The following is a 6522-nucleotide window of genomic DNA, read 5'->3' on the forward strand; positions in this document are numbered from 1 at the left end:
CAGTATGTGGTTTCATGGTTGTTTGGTTAGCTGCACTCAAGTGGAAAATCCACCTTTTGTAAAGCACTTTATAAATGAGAACTGTCAGGAGCAGGGCCTGTTCCTTCGTTATCGTTAAATCGTTACTGTGCTTGCGTGTCGATCCTGTTTAAAATCAAACCCATTTTTTTACACATATGCAGGTGTAACATTCTGTAATATGCATTACATATATAAATATGCATTTATATATGGTTAAAATGAAATGCAGTAAGTATACATGTTTCATATAAACATAGTCTGCAAGTTCCTTATTTTCTTTAGCTCATGATTACAAATTTTAGTTGCATTAAAAATTTGAATTTTGATTTTATGTACTGAATAGCCTATATAATAAATAAGTATGTACTCCACTAAGTCTAAAATTCAGAAAGCTACACAAGATGAGGTGGTTTCATTAGAACAGATCTAACTTAAGTTTCACACTCTTTTTATTACAAATAATCAGAGGTGGGTAGTAACAAGTTACATTTACTCCGTTACATTTACTTGAGTAAGTTTTTGAAAAAACTGTACTTTTAAAGTATCTTTTTTGCACGATACTTTTTACTTTTACTTGAGTACATTTGTGAAGAAGAAACGGTACTTTTACTCCGCTACATTTGCAAAATTCGACTCATTACTTTTAAAAAAATAATTAGTTTAACACATTAGATAACATGCCGCCAGTGGAGTTTCCGGTGACTTTTTTACCAATCAGATGTGGCCATGCAGTCACATGACCAGTTTGAAACTGTGGCGGGCAGAGCGGCCCAAGCGTTTCAAAGTAGCGGACACACAGAAAGAAGAAACACATGAACACATGGCGGAGCCAGTTGTCTATGCTAGAACTGAAGAGGACGAACACCCTTGGCCTCATATACAAAGAATGTTTCGCTTCAAAGCAGCACAAAAGAACAGCTATGTCTTCAGTGTCTGTGTCTTCACTGAGAGCCAAAACAAACCAGCGTGAAAAAACTCAACTCGTGTAACCTGAGGAAACTGTAAGTTTTCTCTAAATATCTCTTTAGCTGTGGTTAGCTGGATGTCAGTCTTATGTAACAGCAGCTGTGTCGAGCTCGAGCTGTGAGTCATATTTTCGGCGCTACGTTGTAGTGAGATAAGTTTGTGGGTGTTTTGTGCAGCTGCAGCTGTCCTTTTAACTGCTCGCTGGTTAGCTAGTGTAAACTATAAGCTGACAGCTATCCTGGTTAATAACGCTAGAGTTCAATGCACATGTAAACAGCTCGTCTCTACTGCTTTAACTGTTAAATCAGAAGGCAATAGTGCGGGTGACAGGGTTTATTATGTGAAACAGCAGTTTGTTTAGTTTAAACAGTCTGATTTAAGCTGGGCAAACACTGCGATTTTTTTCAGTTGCATTATTCAGCTCCTGCTCAAACGGTACAATTGAAAAGTTCATAGGTCACGATGCAGGGTCTCACACTATACGGCCTGATGCTCTGATGCAACTTGAGTGCTTAAACTGTGCGTCAATAACATGAAGCTTATCATACAAAATCTCTCACTCTCCCTCTCTCTGTCTTTCACTCACACAGACACACACACACACCACCACCATCAACTTTGCTAAATTACCAATGAAAAACATTGACCAGGCAGCTGCAATTGAGCAGCAATGCCAATCCAACTCTTTTCATGGTCGTTGTAGTCGTGATAATTTTGTGAGGCCACACTGAAAAGCCTCGGATACGGAAGCGTAGTACGGAAGCGTAGAGCTGCCACCCAGGCAAAAGAAAAATAGAGCTATATCACATTATAACGTTAGTACAATATACAATATACCTTTCACGTTTGAACAATATAATATCACGTTATTACAATATGTATAATTATCACATTCGTACAATATAAATATTATATAGGCTACATCGCAGCTCCAGTCACGGCTTCCATCACTGTCTTTCTCGTCTTTTCCCAGAGTAACAGCCAAACAGGAGGATCTTTTGGCTAGCACTGCTTAGCCTTACACGCGTTCTTATTTTAAACTTAATCTGGAATTCATTGCAAACTGTTTGTGCGGGATATAAATGACAAGATTTTGTTTTTCAACAAGAGTTAGTAAAAACATCTCCAATGTTATCAAATTTTCTTGCCAAACATCCGCAGCTTAGCAGTGTATACAGCACTATAATGACCAGACCTAATTCTTTTGAAAACCATACATCTTTCCACAGGTCTCAACTTCGTCAGACATCACCTAGTCACAGAGCTGGATGAGGCCAGCGCAAACAGCAGCCTAACCGACTAAGATGAGGGATCCATGGGGTCAGGAAAGCCAGAAGCAGGGGAGCTGGAGAGGTACCTTTCATGTCCATTCACTGGAGGTGTGGATCTATTGCATGGCTTTCTCCACATCAAGAAGCTGTCGATCAAAATCAGTACAGTTCTTCCTGCATCTGGAGATTATGAAGGACTTCTTAGTCATGCAGGACTCCTGTTCACTGCTAAACAGTTACAGCTTCACAGAAAGAACCTTGAGAGCACCACTGAGTGAAGAAATGGCACATTTTTGCTAAATATGCAGAAATAAATGCACACCCATACAATTTATGGTAAACTGAGCTCCCTTGTATGTAAATATGTTGAAGATGCCTCGTTGTAATGTTTTCTCTGAGGCTGCTGTGCCATTTGGAGCAAAAATGAACATAAAGTTTACAGCATATCTTGTCACTGGAAATTGTTTGCACTGTTATATATACTATCCTATATATTTATATTATTTACTGTAGGTAGGTATTGGTGAAAAAAGCTTTATGTTGTGGAAAAACTGAAATCTGAAAATTAGAATTGTTGTGTGTAAACTTAAGATAAGATAAGATAAGATAAGATAAGATAAGACTTTATTGATCCCACGACGGGGAAATTTTTGCGTCACCTCAGCTCAGGTACAGATATCAGAAAGAAATACAAAAAAAAATACAAATAAGTACAATCAATGAAAAAAGTAAGATAATACACTATATACAATGGTAGCACACACAGTATAATACACTATGTGTAATGTTTCATAACTTGTTGCGTTAATAAAAACTTACCTTCATTTTGTTTTCAGAGTGTAACAATCAACTGCCTGTGTTGAAATCTAAAAATTCCCATAGTGATGATTCAAAATATGCTGTGTCTTTATGTCTTGTTGTCAGTAGCAACTGTACATATGATTGTGCCAGTCTAAGGCTATGGGCTGAACCATTTCTTAATTGGGGAATAGGTATACACTATACAATATTTTCATTTTTAGAATTTACATTCAATGTTAATTGTTGCTAGGCTCAAAGTGTCATTGGTAACGTATGTTAATAAACAACATTGTTATATCCAAAACTAGGGTGGCACTAAAGTGCGAAGAGATTATTTTAGGGTCACACATGCCACCCCATGCCACCACAATAGATCTGCCCCAGGACATTGTAGGGCAGTTTACAGCCTGGATATTACTTTTATTTTTATTGCATAAAAGGACAAGCGTGTAATGGTAAAGTGCAAACTGCATTCAGAACAGTAACGACTGCATAATACTGCTAACACAACTTCAGCTCTTTGCAAGCACCTGCACAGACAGCATGCTAACGCCAAGCTAGCCAAGAACCCAGACTGACGCTAAAGCTGAGTGAATGCCAACCCCAACCCAGCACCGCGGTCAAGTCAGCCATCAGCTGCAGCCGTGAGCTGCAGTGAAGCCAGCTGCCATTGAACTTCATCAGGTAACAAACAGATGAGCAGTCAGGCTGCAGCCTTCGTATCTACCTGCTCATGTTTCTACACTAAAATCAATATGATGATCACTTTGTCTTGTGCTGGTTTTCATGTTTGTTTTGTACTACTAGAGAAAGATCATATGCGTGTCCCCATCAGGATAGGGATTTGTGATGGTGTGTAAGATTGTCAATTTTGTTAAATGGCAATTATGAGACAATGTGCTTCAGGTCATTTTGCAGAGTGAGATGAAAGATGTTATGAGTTCTGTAATGAATTATTTTCTCCTTGGAGTAAATAAGTAATGTACTACATTACTTTTAAAGTGTTGTGTGTAATATGTGTAATACATTTCTTTTTTTGAGTAATGACCCAACACTATTCACAACAAAGATAAAATACATCCAACATACACAAACATTTGACGACAAATGATGCAATTAATCTGCAGGAATGTAATGTCTTCGATATGCTGCTTAGTGATGGTGGTAACTCTAAAAACAGAACTAGTGAGAACCCAATGAGAATCGATAAGAGAAATGATAAGGAATCTAAATTATAAGTAATATCGATAATGGAATGGGAATAGCTAAAATCTTATCAATTCCCATCCCTAATGTTCCCTTTAATCCTTTTATTTGCAGGCTTTTTTTGAGGCAGTGAATCATAGAATACCACAGAAGACAACATGACATGCAGTATTTTTTTATACAGCCAATTAAAAATAATGATCTTTGAATAATATTTCAAGCCACTCTGGAAACACCCACCATGGTGAAAATGGAAAACCTTGATTAGGATTCACCCGTAGCCATCACCTCATCTGGTCAGCAAAATAACAAAAGGGTCACAGCAGGTTTCACTGTGTGATTATTTTCTGGGAGTACAACAAATTTTTCCAAAGCTCAAATTTTAGATTTTCCTGCGTATGGAGCTCAACCAACCTGCTTCTTCAGCTCTGAATAACAGAAGCAAATAAAAGGAAAACTGCCATAAACAGATACTAATAGAATTTTTACAGTGAGGTAAGAAAGATCTTACTAGAAATCTTTACAGCAGTCTCCAAGTAAAATCTCATATCCTTAGTCCAGGTCCTAGCGTTTTATCTGTCCTACAGACTTTCATGGCATGTTCTCATAAAATAAAATAGCTGTCGTGGTGTGTGTTTTCTGTCACATTTTGCATTATGTTGAGGATTACTCCGGGTTTCCTAGGTTATTGTGTTCACTATTGTTTATTAGATTTCCCCACTGTGTTCTTGCCCTCTGTGTGACTGTGTATATAGTGGTGTGAGTTATTGTGCTATTGTTCCATGTTTTCCTCTTTCCATTGTATGCTCCTTCATATTCTCTCTCGCTGCCTCTCTCGGTTGTCTCTTTACTTCCTGTGTGTGTGGCTCACTCCTGACTACGGGCGTGTATTCCAAGAAACTCTGCTGGCTCTCGGCAGTCCCCGGAGCTGCCGAAAGCCCCCACCTGCTGCTTCGCCTGCACCCAACCTGCGGCCACTTCAGGTGGGAATTCTCTTTGTTTCTTCTGATGCTCACACTTCAGCCTTGGTGCCACCATTCTGCGTGCCAGGGGCTCAGCTGTTTTTTCCACCCGCTTCCTCTTCCCAGAGAAGGTGGGGCGCACGCTGCCATAAACTGGACATTGCTGACCAATGCCCCATGGTGAGTGATGACTGTTTTCCTCCAGCTTCTGTGGACATTAAAAACAATAGACTCACATCTGATCCTTTTGGTGTTTCCCTGCTGGATGATTGACTGTAAATCGTGGTGGTAGAAGGGCCACACCAATTTTTGATCAATCTGTTTTCACTGACCCTGTGTATGTTAACCCTGAGTCTGCCCATTGGAAGACTGTTTTATCTGAGCCTGCTCCTTCGTCTACCTGTGTTCCTGCTCCCAGGGCAGCTTGGGCCTGGCTTTTCTCTGCTCCCGTTTCAGTTCCTCGGGTGGGGAAAGCTGAGGTTCAGCTGGTCCCTATTCCGGCTCCCAGGCCGGCTGAGGCTGTGTCAGTCCCTGCACCCCTACCAGCTCTTCGGGTGGGACAGCAGCTGCTGAGCCATTGCAGGTGCCTGTTCCAGCCCTGAGGGTGAGGGCAGCCATGACTCACCTTCCTCCTGCACCCGTACCTACTCCTCGGGGGGGAAGTTCGTGTCCGGCGGGCGCCTGCACCCGTTCCTGTCTCTGCTGGAAGCACAGGCGAGCCTGTCTAGCCATCTTCCTTGTTTTTCAAAGGCTCAGGAGGGTTAGCTCAGCCACCATCAGAATCCCCACTAGTGATGGGAATTCTGGCTATTTTTAGAGCTCGGCTCACTAAAAAGAGCCAGCTCTTTCGGCTCCCAGCCGGCTCTTCAGGTTGTTTTGTTGCTTTAATTAATTTATTATCAACAACAATATAAAGTTATGCACAAAAGGAATTACTAAAAAAAGACGCGGTTTTATTTATATATGTTTATATATAAATATATACGGTGGCCCCTAGAGACAAAGCAGAGAGAGAAAGAGAGCCAGGGACAACAAGAGACAACATCGTCACATTAGAAAGGTATAGTAATCATCCACAATTATTTTCAGTTGCGGATGATAAAGGATTCAGAAAGTTTATTCATGAAGTGAATCCTATGTATGCAATTCCAAGCAGGAAAACACTCTCCCAAAAAATCATCCCAGGCCTATATGACAGAGAATGTGCATCTTCTTTTTGTTTTACATATTCTAATTTATATTTTATTGTGTTGTGGTTTGCAGTGTTTTGTGTTGTTTCACTTTAAATTTGTTTA

The sequence above is a fragment of the Oreochromis niloticus genome, linkage group LG22, assembly GCF_001858045.2.
Source record: "Oreochromis niloticus isolate F11D_XX linkage group LG22, O_niloticus_UMD_NMBU, whole genome shotgun sequence".
Taxonomy (NCBI): Eukaryota; Metazoa; Chordata; class Actinopteri; order Cichliformes; family Cichlidae; genus Oreochromis; species Oreochromis niloticus.